Raw genomic sequence first — 14,711 nt, 5'->3', positions numbered from 1 at the left:
AGGAAAGAAGGACCCAGGCGGGGGAGCGGCTTTTATAGGCAGACCAAGTGAGACTCCGCTAGGCTGGGGTGGGCATAGTGCAGGGCCCAGAGCCTCGAGCATCGGACCCTGAGCCTGCTGATGTTTTCCATCGGCACTGATATCAGAGAGTATTGCCCATGGGTGGCATATACCTGTCGGACCGACGCTATCCACCTTAGGTAATAATAGTAGTAGTAGTAGTGATATTTAACACCCCGGGGATTACTAGGCGTACGCCTATTATTTTAAACCTTTTTTAAGGTATAGGGGCGTGCTGCTACTAGGTAAGTAATTTATTTAAATAATTTATATATAAAAAAGCTTTTTATTTTAAAAAGTAACTTTTACTAAAGCTTATAGGCCTGGCACCTATTTTTTATATATTATTTTTATATATAGCTATTAATAGGTATTATTTATTATATATTTAAGATTTTAGTTATAAAGGGTTACAGGAACCTGCCTTATTATAAAAAAAGTATATTAATTAAAGCTAGTTATACTAAAAAAAATATTTAAAATAAAAAAAAAAGTATAATAAAAATAAAAAAAAATTATTTAATATTAAGTTAAATAATTTTAATAATACTAGGGCGCGGGGTGCCCTAGCAAGAATAAATAAATTTATAAAAGTTTATAATTTTTAGTAAAAATATAAAGCCCTTAAGCTTTAATTTATAAAGGTACTTTAAAGCCTTAGTTTTAATTATTAATAATATTATAAGGTACTAGGGCTATTATAAAAAATATTATTTAAAGTAATAATAAAAAACTAAATATTTAAAGTTTTTATTTATTTTATAAAAGTAGGTAAGCCTAATATTTTTATATTAAAAGTATTTATAATACTACTTAAAGTTATTATATAAAAATTTAAGTATTAATTAATAATATAAGACTAGTTATTTTAGCACTAGCTTTAGCTAAAATTTAATTTAATAAGGCTTTAATTTTATACTAAGCTATTATTTATATTATATAAATAATTTTAGAAAAGCACCTTTTTATTATTTAGCTTGGGTAGTATAGTGTATTTATTTATATAAATTATATATTTTACTTACTATAGGCTACGCCTTTAAAAAGTTAGGCTTTAAAGGCCAGGCCTTTATAAAAGCTACTTAATTAATAAGCTTATTAATTAGCTTATTTTTTTAATACTTATATATTTAGGGAATTACCATAGGTATACTATATATTAGTTTATAAGTTAATATAGCACCTAAAATACCTAATTTTAAAATAATAAGGGCTATTCACGCGTGTATTAAATTATTAAAATATTATTTATATAAAGTTAATAGCACGGGGCTTTAAAAAAACTTTTTAATTATTACCTTTAATTTTTAAAGCGTGCTAATAGCCTTAGTATTATATATATAAAACTAGGTATTAATTACTAATATTTCCCGCGCTTAAAGGCGTTATTTATAGTATATTATAAAGCTATAGCTTACCTAGTAAATTTTTTAATATATTTATTTAAAACTATTACTAAAAATTACCATTTTTATTATTAATAATACTTATTATTATTATTTAAATTTTTTTGTAGCCAGCTTCTTGGCCTTATTTTTAGTAAAACTTTTTACGTATTTTTTAAAGTAGTAAAAATGCGCCAGGACTAGCTTTAAAATATTTAAAAAAGGCACCCTTATAATTTATATTTTAATTTTAGGCCTTTAATATAAATTAATACCTTAATTTTATATAATTTTTTAGTAATATTACTTATACTATTAGTAAATTTTAGCTATTTATTAATTAAAGCCTTAGGGTAAATTATAGTTAAGCTTTTTTTAATATTATTATTATAAAAAAAGTTTAATATTCTTAAAAAGGGTTATTATAAATATTATTTAAAAAATTAAAAGCATGTTACGGGCGGCTAAAGCTAGGGTTTTTTTAATTATTTTAATATATTAGCCTAATTAGGTACTAACCTTTAAGTTTTATACATGTTTTTTAGGCTTAGTTTTACTATTATATTATGCTTTTATTTTATATAAAAAATTAAAAATAATATAAATAATAATTATTTTATAAAATAAGTTTGCGGGTAAACCATGCGCTATATATATTAAATTATAAATATATTAAGTTATTACACGGGCTTTAGCTACTTATTTAATAATATATTAATATTAAAAAGCTATTTATTAAAAAAATACCTAGCTAGTATAATATAGGCTATTTTTAGCCTAGTACTATAATAATAAGGGTAATTATTAATTAATTATTAATTATTAATAAGGGTAATTTACCATGCCACTTTTAGGTAATATATAATATTTTTAGTTTTTTAGGTGTAAAGGCTACTTTATTTTACTTTTTTTAGGCTAGCATGCCGCGAATATTTTTTATTAAAAGTTTATAATTTATATAAAAAAAGTTATTTATATAACTAAAATAAAAGTTATTTATATAGCTAAAGTATAAAATTAGGTTTACTAGTAATAATTTAATAATATATAATAAAAATAATACTAGGAATAGGGGCAAGCCTTATAGCATGTTATAATATATTAAGTATATTATTATTATAATAAATTTTAGGCATACTTTTATACTTTATTTATTAAAAAAGCTTATAATTAAGGCTAGAAGCATACATAGCTAGCCTTACTTTATTATTTATTAAAATAAGTATTATAATAAAATAGTATTAAAGGCGCTTAAAATATTTATAATAATTATAATAATTTTTTAGTTTTACAAGAATGTTATTTTTATATTATAAGTAAAAAAAACTATTAAATCTATAGCTAAGTACTTAGGTAAAGTATTATATTATTATAAGCTTAGCACCTTTTGCACTAGTATAAGAAAAAAATATAGTATATTATAATTTATTTAAGTTTTTTTTTAATACTAAAAGTAGTGCTATAAGACGCTAAAATTAAAATAAAAACTTATTTTTTTATTACCCTTTAAAAATATTACCACCTTTGCAAGCTTTTATAATAAAGGAAAGTATTTTAATTATAGGTATTAATTATATAACCTATATATAGCCTGCTTAATATATTTTTAGCAAGCCTTTAAAATATAAATAATTACCTAGTTTATTTTAAGAGAGGTGCTGCTTATATTAATAATATTTTTTTTAGCCTTTTTTAATAAATTTTTTTTAATTAATAAAAATACTTATTTTCTTGCTAGTGCTCTAGTGTAGTGGGGTTGCACCCTAACATTAATTCCTATAGTACTTATAGCCTTACTACCTGCCTCCTGTACCTAGTTTATTATTTACCCTAATATATATATATATTTTTATTATTATTCTTACTAATATTATATACTATCTAGTCCTAGGTTACTATTATTATTTAGCTTTTTTAGCCCTTATACTTTAATACTACCTTTTTATATATTAGTAATTAATACAGGGCATATTTTTTTAATATTATAAGGGTAAAAAGGGTGTTTACTAAACCCTTAAATTAAAAGTTTTTAATATTAGTAGCTATACCTTAATAACTTAAGTACCTAAAAATATTAAAAAAAGGGGCAAGAAATTATTAAGGCCTAAGGGTTAAAAAAAATTAAATAATAAATATAAATTAAACCTAGTAAAAAAATAGGTAGGCCATGTATAAAGTACCCTAGTAATTTTTAAAAAAATAATAAACTAGGAAATCCCAAAAAATACTAATTACTTAATAAATTAAATAAATTAAATAATAAAATTAATAAAGCTAGTATAAATATAGCTAGTAAATTTAAAGTAAAACTCCTAAGGGCCCACCTAGGTAGTTATACTAAGTACTTAATAATAAAATAAAAATATTTTATAAGTCCTTTTTTATAATTATAAAATTTTATTTTTTATTAAGTATTTATAAACCTAGCCCTTTAAAAAACTATTTAAAACCTTTAATATATATAAGCCTACTACTTGCTTGCTAACTTTTATTATTAAATAAAAATATTTTATATATTTAAGTTTTTAAGCAAGAATAATAATAAAAACACTAAGTAAATATTTATACTTATAATTAAAAATTTTAATAATATATCCCCCGTGGCTAAGGGCAAGCCTGGTAGTACTATTAATAAAATTAGCATGCTTTTTAATAACTCCCGTGGTAATAATATTAACACCTTTAAAAATATAAAGGGTATAATAAATAAAAAGTATTATTTTTTATTAATTACCCTTATATTAATTTCTAGTACTTTAAGCATACCTATATTTAATAATAAAAATATAACTAGGTTTTTAAAAATATATAAATAAGCCTGTAAAAACTAAAATATTTATAATAAATTAAAAAAAATTACTTAAGTAGTGGGCTACTATAGTTATAATATTTTAAATATTATTAAAAACCTAAAAGGGTATGCCAAACAGGACTAAAAGGTTTTAAAAATTATTATACTAAATAAATACTAGTACCTTAACTAGTACTAAATTAAGTAATTATACTAGTATTTTAAAAAATTTAAAAGCTAGTTATGCACGTGGACTAATAACCTTTATAATTATATTATAAAATATAATATAATTTTAATTTAAGTTATATAAATTAATAAATTAAATAATTATACTTAATATATTTAGCTAACCCAAGGCTTTTTAAGTAACCTAGCTTAATAAGTTTTTAAAAAATTTAAATTAAAAGTAAGAAGTTACCACTAGCTTAAGTATAAGGTAATTAAAAAGTATATATTAAATACTCTTATAGTAAAAAAACTATATCTTAAAATTAATAAAAAGGTTATTATATTTCTTAAAAAGAAAGCTAAAAAAAAGGCTATGTTTTAAATATTTTTAAATATATAATTAATATTTTAGTAACTAAAAAACCCCTAGTTTTATTTAATAAAACCATAAGCTAGTAAAAAAGGCATTTTAATCTTATTTAAAATAACCTTTAAAAAATTATAAAAGTTATTAAAGTATTATAATTAAATTTTAAAGCTATAATAGCCTAGTAAGTATAGTAGCCTTTTTATTTTTTAAATATATAATAGGCACTACCCCCCTAAGTATTTATATATTAAATTATTATATATATTTCCCCTTAAATTAAAGCTATTCCTTAATAATACCTACCTTAATAATACCTATTTTAATAATACCCGCCCTAGTAATACCCGCCTTAATAATACTAAGGCTAATAATACCTATTTAATAATATATTAATACTTTTAGTTTAAGCGCCCTTACCTTATAATAACTACTACTATTATAAGACCTTAAAATATCATGTAGGTACTTATATTATATAAGTAATAAATATAATAAATAAAAATATATTATAAAAACCTAAATATTAATAAATTATATATTAGCAAGGTAAAAAATAAAAAACCTAAAATTAGGAGCTAGCTTAAAGTATTAATAGTAAAGTAAGTATTAAAAACTATTAAAAACTAGTTTAAGCCAAAGTTTTTAAGGGTAAATATTAGTATTATTAAAGTCTTAGTTATTAAACTTATAAATATTAAAAACCTAAAAAAAATGCCAGGGATAGCAAAAACTTTAATTATAAGTTTAATAATTTAATTAAGGTATAATTATAATTATTTATAGTTAATAAATAAGTTAAAAAATATAAAGCTACTAATAATAAGTACCCTATTATTTAATTAGTAAGATTTAGCTAGTATGTAAATAAGATAATTAAAAAGTTTAAGCTTTTAAAAAACGCGGAGAAATAGCCCTAAATAAAAAAAATAATAAAAGCTATAAAAATTAAGATATAAAAAAAAAGCCTTAGGTTATTATTTAATCCTAACTTATAGCTAAAAGTAAACTAGTAACTAAATTAAAAAAAATATTAATAAATTTTATACTTAACTATGTACTTTAGTAACCCGTGGCTAATATTATAATTAATAACCTTTTTAAGGTATTTAAACGCCTGCACTTTATATTTTTTTATTAACTTTTTATAAATTTAAGCCCTTTTAATATTATTGCCTAAATCCCCTAAGTAACCCTAAAAAATATAATTATTATAAACCTAGTATTAGGGCCTAAGTTAATTAATAATATATTTTTTTAACACACGCAAGTAATATTTATAAATATTATTATAAAAGGCTTAAGGTTTAAGCTTTTACCTAATAAAAAAAACCCTTATATATTTTTAAGTATTAAAATTTTAATTAAAATAAAAAAATAATTTATAAAGGCACTCCTAGACACTAGCGCGGAACTTAATATTATTAATAAATAATTATATAAAAAAATTAACTTATTTTACAGGCTAAAGCCGCGGGTAAAAATAATAATTATAAATTAAGTTAAAAATAGCTATATAAGTATTATAAAAAACCTTTTAATAATTATTAGTAACCTTATATACTAAAGTATTAACTATTTTATATTAAATAACTTAAAAAAAAATTTATTTTAAAAAGGCCTTTTTAACATTAAGCCTTATTTATAATAAATACTAAAAAAAATAATAATATAAAGTATATAATCTATTCCACTAGTTATAACTAACTTTTAAAAATTTATATATTTTAAAAGCTATTACTAGCTAGGTATAAAAGAAATATTTAGCCCAGACAGGATTTAAAAAACTAAGTAAAAATTATAATATTAGGTGGTTACTTATTATAAAAGCTAAAATAATAATACCAGGGGGCCTAAAATAACTAATAAATAAAATTTTTAATAAGGTAAATAAATACTTAAGCTGCACCCGGGCGCCTAAAAAATTAAAAATTAAAATAATTTTATATTTAATTAAATATAAAATTACTAGGTAAATTAAAGGTTATTTAAACACCCCCTAGCCACTTAAAAATTTAAAAATTAAGTTAATTTTATGCCTGGTAATTTTGCGTTTAAATAAATATAAAATTATTAAGCTAATTATAAGCTATAAATTTATAATTACTAAGTTTATATTTAACTTACTTAACACATGTAAAGCACCCGCTAATAAAATTACTTAAAAATTATTAAAATATTTAAGCAAGCCCCTAAAATATATTTAATAAATAAAATATAAAACCAGGAAAATACAAGGGGTATAGCCCTTAAATACAGCCTAGTTAATAACCTTATTTAAAAAAAAAGCTAATAAAATATAACTAGTAAATAATATAAAAAAAGGTAATATATTAAGGGGTATAAAAAATTAGTAAAAACTTTATTTTAAATAATATTATCCCCTTTACCAAGCGCCTAAAGCAAGTACTAAGTTTAACTTTTATTTTTAATTATAAATTACCTAGTTCCCGCGGGGAACCTAACTAATACCTAAAAAAATTATAAAATTAAAAGTTAAAAACTAGTTAATAGCATAGGAGAAGAAAATACTATTAAATATATTATATTAAAAAAAAGCACTAAAATAAAAAACTAAAAATATTAACTATATATAATTAAAAGTAGCGCCCCTATAATAATTATAAATAGTAAAATACCAAGCATGGTAAGTACCCTTAATTAAGATTTTAAAAGCAGCTTAAAAAATAATAATTAAAATACTTAAAAAATATTTAAAGGTTAAAATATTTAAACACTTCTAGGGCCCCTATAAAAACCTGTACTTTTTAATTATTAAAAAAACACCTAGCACTTACTAACTAGTAATTAATATTATTAAGCTTAATAAGGTTACTATATAAAACACGAACCTTTTACTAAATATTAATAAATTTTTTAATAAGTTTACCAGCATGGCCGTGGTATTTCTTATTAATTAAATATTTAAGTATAACTAAATTACCCTAGACCCTAAAAATAAAAATAAAATTATTATTTATACTATAATAAGTTTTTTTTAGTAAATAACTATTATATAAAAAGCCATAAACTTAGTTGCCTAGTTTATTAGGGTTAAAAAAAATCTTAAAAAAACTAATACTACTAATAGTGTAAATATTCTTAAATAATATTAATATAAAAAAACCTAAAACTAAATATAATAATAAAAAAGCTTTGCTAAAAATTAAATAATATATATTAAAGTATTTAATAAACCTAGATTACGCGCTTTACTTAGTAAAGCTTACTAATATTATAATTTTAGTAAAAAAGTTATAGTTTTATATAAAAAGGCTTAAAATTATAAGATAGGTATATAATTATAATAAAAGGTATTTTAAAATAATAAAGGTAGTTAAGGTTTTTTATTAGCCCAAGCCCTAAAATATTAAGTAAGTTCGCGAATTTACAGGGCTAATAATAGGGTTTAAAGTAATTATTAACTATTATACCTAAAAAGCTAAATTATTACACTTACTACTTTATAAAAACACTTGCTAGTAGTAGGGAAAAAAATAAAAAAATACCTTTATTTACTTATAAATAATTATTATAATATTCCTATGCATGTTATTTATTAACTATATTATTACCTTATTAATAATTATTTTAGTAATAAACGCAAGCCTGGATAAATAAAGGGCATGTATTATATAAAAAAAAATAAAAAATAATATATAGCAAGATATAACTCTAGTATATAAAATAATATAAAAAAATAATATAATATTAAAAAAAAAATATTAAGGCCTTATAATAACTTTTAAAAAGCTTAGGTTTTAGTTATATAAAGTATATTTTTTTTTTAAAAACTAATACTAACACCCTAGTAGGCTAATTAAATAAGTTAATATTTAATTTATTAAGCATGCTAGTAGTAAATTAGTTAGTATAAATTTAAATATTTAACTTTATTATAAAGTATATACTAAATAATAAAAATATAATTATAAATGCTTTATCACGCAGGCCTATTATAAAAAAAAATATAGTATAAAAAAACACTAAAATTAATATTAATAAATAAGTAAAAATAAAACTAAAAGTAATTAAGGTGCAAATATAATTAATTAAGGTAAAAACCTTTAATAAGTTTATAAAAATCTTAAAAAACCGCAACCCGCTACTAAAAAAAAATAAAAATAAACCTAACCTAAAGGTAAGTATATTTTTAAAAAGCTATTAGTTAATAAGGTATTACAAGATTGCCCGGTACCTTATAACCTTATTAAAATTATTAAAAATAAGCTAGTTAAATTATTATAAACTTTAAGCCACTACTGTTATTTATATTTTATATAAAGGCTACCTATTTTAAAAAGGCTTTAAAGGCTAATTAGTCTAATAAGTAATTAATAATATAAAAAAATATTATATAATTTTTAAGGTAATATATAAAAAATTAGGGCACAGGAATTATAAAAACACTTATGATTACTTATTTTTTAGGTACTAATAGTTAGGTAGCTATATAAATATAGTAACTTTAATAAAAAAATACCTTACTTACTAAGCTAGGGATCCCTAGTAAAAATATAAAAAATTTTATCCTATTATTACGCTACTTTTTTTTAATATATTCAATATTAATATTATTTACATGCCTTTTAATACTAATTTTAGGTATATAGTACTAAAAACTTACTTATTATTAAAATAGCCTAAAAGTAAACCACTAGTTATTATAAATATACCTACTATTATAAAGTTCCTATTTAAATATATTATTTATAAATTTAAAGTTCCCCGCTAAATAGTCCTAAATAAAAAAATAAAAATAAAAAAAAAGTTATTAATATTTTTTTTATAAAAGTATAAGGTTAAGCAAGCTAATATTTTACTATAACACTTAAAAGCAAACACTATTATTAAATATATAAACTAAATTATTAAGAATATTATTAGCAAGCTTATTAATAATATTAAAAAAGGCTAGACTTAATATTTTTACCTAATACTATCACCCACTGTATATGCTCAGCTCTGTTTTTATAGTTATATAGTTCTTTATTTTACCATAGTTTACCATTTCTTCCCACACCCTAATAAAATATATATTAATTTTACTAGCTTTTACTACTTTTTTTATACGCCTTTTAAATATATATATTTATTTTAATACCTATATATTTAGTATATATACCTCGTGTAGTTTTTTAAGTCTAACTATATTTAATATTTATTAGCGCTTTACTTCCCCCTTTATATTTATATAACTTTTTTAGTTTTAGTACCTTGGGGCTTAAAATTAGCGCTTTATACTTTTTAAATATTACTTAATATTTAATTAAAATTTAGTTTTAATTAATTTTTATAAGTATAAGGCGGGTAAATTTACAGGCCTAGTTTATATAAGGTTTTTTTTATTACTGCCTTTGCCTTATATAAACTAGGCCCCCTAAAATAACTTTTACATGCTTAAATATTTACACCTATATTTCCTATTATTAAAGGGTTAGTAAAAATATAAAAGTAAATAATTAAAATATTATATATAAAAAATAATATATTTAGTTACTAGGCTATTATTACTACCCCTTGCATGTTTTTATTCCCGCACCTAGCATGTTATTTTAGGTAGTTTTTTTACTAGTAGGCCTTTTAAATAATACTAAAGGTATTTATATTAAGTAATAACTATATATTATTAGCCTTTAATAATGCCTTTATATTACCCGTGGCCTTATTAAGGTTAGCTTACTAAGTAATACTAAAAAGCCCTTTATAAATATACCTTTTAAATAATACTAAAGGTAACTATCTTAGTTAGTCCCTATATTTTAATAGCCTTTTATTTTTAATTTTTATATTTTTTTATATTACCTGTAATACTCCTGGGTTAGCTTACTAAGTAATATTAAAAAAGCTAGGGTTTTTAATAATTTTGTGTACATAATATTATACTAGGTATAGTTTAAATATTTTAATATACTATAATATAAAAAGGTAGTTATAAAATTTAGTTTAGCTATAGCTGCTATTTTTTAGGTTAAAACTAAAATAGGCTAATTAAGTATAAAATATAATACTAAAAAGGTTATTTATAGCCCAGGGTGCTACAGGCGGTACTTATTTATACTTTATTTTTTAAATATATTATTAAGGGAGTAATAACTATATAAAGTTATAATTTTAAAGGTTTTTTTATAAAGGCCTGGGTTTTAATATAGGCCTGTGCCTGTTTACCTACTTAATTTACTTACTTATAGCCTTTAGGTCCTTATAATACATGTAAGTAATTATTATTTTAAAAGGCTTTGTGGCTAACATGTTTTAAATTAGTAATTTTTAAAACATTAAATATTACTATTATTACTATATATTTTATTATAAGCTATAGTGAATTTACATGCTTATATAAAGGCATGTATAAGTTAAACTTTAAGGTTTTAACCTTTTTAATAATAACCTTATAATTAATTTAAATTAAGTCCTAAGTAGAATCCTAAAGTCCTATATTTTAATTTTATATTATAATAAGTTATAGTTTAGTTTACCTACTTAATTTACTTACTTAGTTTACCTACTTAATTTACCTACTTAATTTACCTACTTATGGCCTTTAGGCCCCTATGCGTAAGTAATTATTATTTTAAGTAGCTTTATAATTAACATGTTTTAAATTAGTAATTTCCAGGGCGTTAAATATTACTACTATTATTATTATAAAATATAAGTATATACTTATAAAGTATTTTATTTTTTTTAAATATTTTATATTTATTTTTAAAAAAGTATTTTTTTAATTTTTTTTTAACTTGGAAGCTAGAAATACCCTACCCGGTAATTTTAATAGTTTTAACTTTAATAATTTTAACTTTAATAATATTTTTATGCTTGCTACAGGCCTCGCGCGCTAAATATTACTTAAATAATAATAAAGCTTTATAGGTCCCTGGTAGTAATAATTTAGGTCCTAGGTAAAACCCTTAAGTTAAACTTTAGTATACCCTTTACTACTAGGAACCTGGCCTAAAATAATATTTTAATAAAAGTAAGCTAACTTAATTACCTTATTAATAGCATTTGCTAAAAATCTAGTTTTTAAACGCAAAACTACACCACCTATAAAGTAAATTTTATTAAAATTATTAAATGCCTGGGGGTATACCTACCTATTTTTAATAATAATTATAAAAGCTAGCTAAATAGGTATACCCCCTGGAATTATTAAGCACTTAATATTAGTAAGTTTATTAATATTAAAGTTATTAAAATATTAATATTTTATATTTAGCTACTTATTATTATTTACTTACTTAATTTACCTACTTATAACCCTCCGGCTTTTAACCTATAAGTTATATTTTTATTTTATAAGTTTATATATTAAGTATAGTAGTTTAAAAAATCAAGCATAATTTTAAAATATTTCTTACTTTTTATAAAAGGTGTTACACCCTAAATTAATATAAGTTAGGCTATAGGTAAGTTAGCTATTTTATTTTACTTAGCATGGTATTAATTAGTGCTAAAATAAGCTTATAATAAAATATACTAAAAATAGGTAATTATTATACTAGGGGGCAAACTTAGGGATGCAAGGGATAGTATATATTATACTTAGGTAGTAAAAAATTAAAAAAAAAGTACCTGTGCTAGGATTAATCCGGCAACCTTATTAATATTATAAATAAAACTAAATTAACTAACTATATTATTACTATTTTTTACTATATAATATAATTTTTAATTAATATTAAAATTACCTTATAATATAAATAGCCTTAAAAATAATATATTATATAAACTTTAGCTTTTATTCTTGGTTATAGCTATATTTACTATTTTTATACTTATTTAAGCCTTTTAATATTACTAGTGTATTTATCTTAGTTGCTTTATTTTACTTAATTTTTTAACTATTTTTAAATATTTATTTATATAAAACCTAAAAAGGCCTTACCACGCCTGCCCTAACCATAATTCCCCTATTTTTTAAAGGCTTTTTATACACTAGGTATTAAAATTATAGCTTTATAAAAGGGGCTAGCCCCCTAGTAATAATATTAAACTTTTAAAGGTAATAAAAATATAATATAAAGTTTAATAAAATAATATAATAACCTTAATAAATTTACTTATCTAGTATTATATTATTAAAAAGTACTGCCTTAGCCTGCCCCCTAATTTATATTATTTATAGTATATTTTTAATAAAATAATAATATTTATAAATATATTACCAGGCTTAGTAAGCCTTATTACCCAGGCTTTTAACTAGCTTATTTTTATTTTTTTTATAACTTACTTGCCAAGGGTTAGGGTGTTTATGTATTAATAAGTTAAGTAGGTAAAAAATACTTAAACTATATATTCTTACTAATACTTAAGCTTTTTATTATAAAAGATTTAAAATTAAAAAATATTAAAAAATAAATAAACCTATTATAACGCTAAGGCCACTTTTTAAGCACCCTTTAGTATTTTATACTTAGTAACTTTATAAAAAATAATAGCAGCTGGGTATGTTTAAGTGGGCTTAGGTTAACTAGTAATAAAAATAAGGGTTTTTAATATATAGCTAAACTAAACTTTAATTACTAGGTTAATAAAAATAGGCTTAAGGCTATAAGCTATGCCTAGCTTATTAAGTATTATATAATAATAGTTACCCTAGGGATTACTAAAATTCTTAAGTAAGTAATTATACCTTAATATTTTATAAATAATTAATATATTTTAATATATATTTTTATTATATACTTAGGCTTTAATTTATTACACCCTAGCTACTTTTAATACTAAATAATAATTTAGTTATTATGCTAGTTATATATAACATGCTTTAAATATTTAAAAAAAAAGGCAGGGTATAAATAATCTTTTATAATATTTATATTTTACTAGCTTATTAAGCTAACTTTTAAGTTTAAATAAATTTTATTTTATTTACCACGTAGCCTTTATATATATATTTTATTTTTTTATTATATATCCTGCTACCTAAAATAAAATATAAATACTACTTAAATAATTTTTTAATAGCTTTTTACACACCTGGTATAGCATGCTAATATTAATAATAATATTTTATTATTTTTTAAGAAACTTAACTAGGTTTTAATAAAATAGGTATTATTTAGTAGCCCTTTAATAACTTATATAATAAAAAACTAATACTAACTTAAAAGGGCCCCGTGGTTAACTAAATATTTTATTAAATAAATTATACTTAAGCCTTTTTTTTTTAAATTTTTAATAAATAATTTTATAATATTAAGTAATTATAAACTTAGGCTAGGCCTGGTGTATTATAAATAATATATTTTAAGCAAGGGTTAGCGCTATTAAATAATAATTATAAGATAGTAATAATATAATAAAAGTAAATATAAAAAGTAAAAGTATTAAAAATATTATAAATAATAGCTAAAAAAATAATTTAATTAATAGGCAGGATAAGGGTGAAAAAAAGCCTGGTAAATTATTATAATATAGTTATTTTATTACTAGTATTAACTTATAAGGCATAATAGCTGGCAGGGTTATTAATTTTATATAAATATTATTTTTAGCTAGTTAAACAAGGTTTTTAATACTAATAGTGCCTAATATAATAAATATAGTTAATAATATTTAATAAGTTAGGTTAAAGGTTATTTATAATAGTATTATAAGTATTTATATTAAGGTTAGTAGCGCTTAAAGGACCGGCCGCGGCTTTTTAACCTTAGTAATAATAAGCTATAATAAATAATAAAAAAAAATATAGTGTAAGAGGTTTGGTAGCTATATATATTAATATAAGTAAGTAAAAAAAATAGGTAGTATATTACTAAAATAAAAGGCTTTATAATTACTAAAAAGATTAGTTTCCCAGGCTAGGGGTAAGATTATATATTATATAGCTTAATATACTTAAGTTATTTTAGTAGCTACTAATTATAGCTAAAATATATATATTATGCTATTATTATATTTTAAATATATAAGTTAAATTTAACTTTACTAG

Source organism: Aspergillus mulundensis (genome assembly GCF_003369625.1).
Source record: "Aspergillus mulundensis strain DSM 5745 chromosome Unknown scaffold_12, whole genome shotgun sequence".
NCBI lineage: Eukaryota > Fungi > Ascomycota > Eurotiomycetes > Eurotiales > Aspergillaceae > Aspergillus > Aspergillus mulundensis.
Note: the sequence above shows the minus strand (reverse complement) of the source record.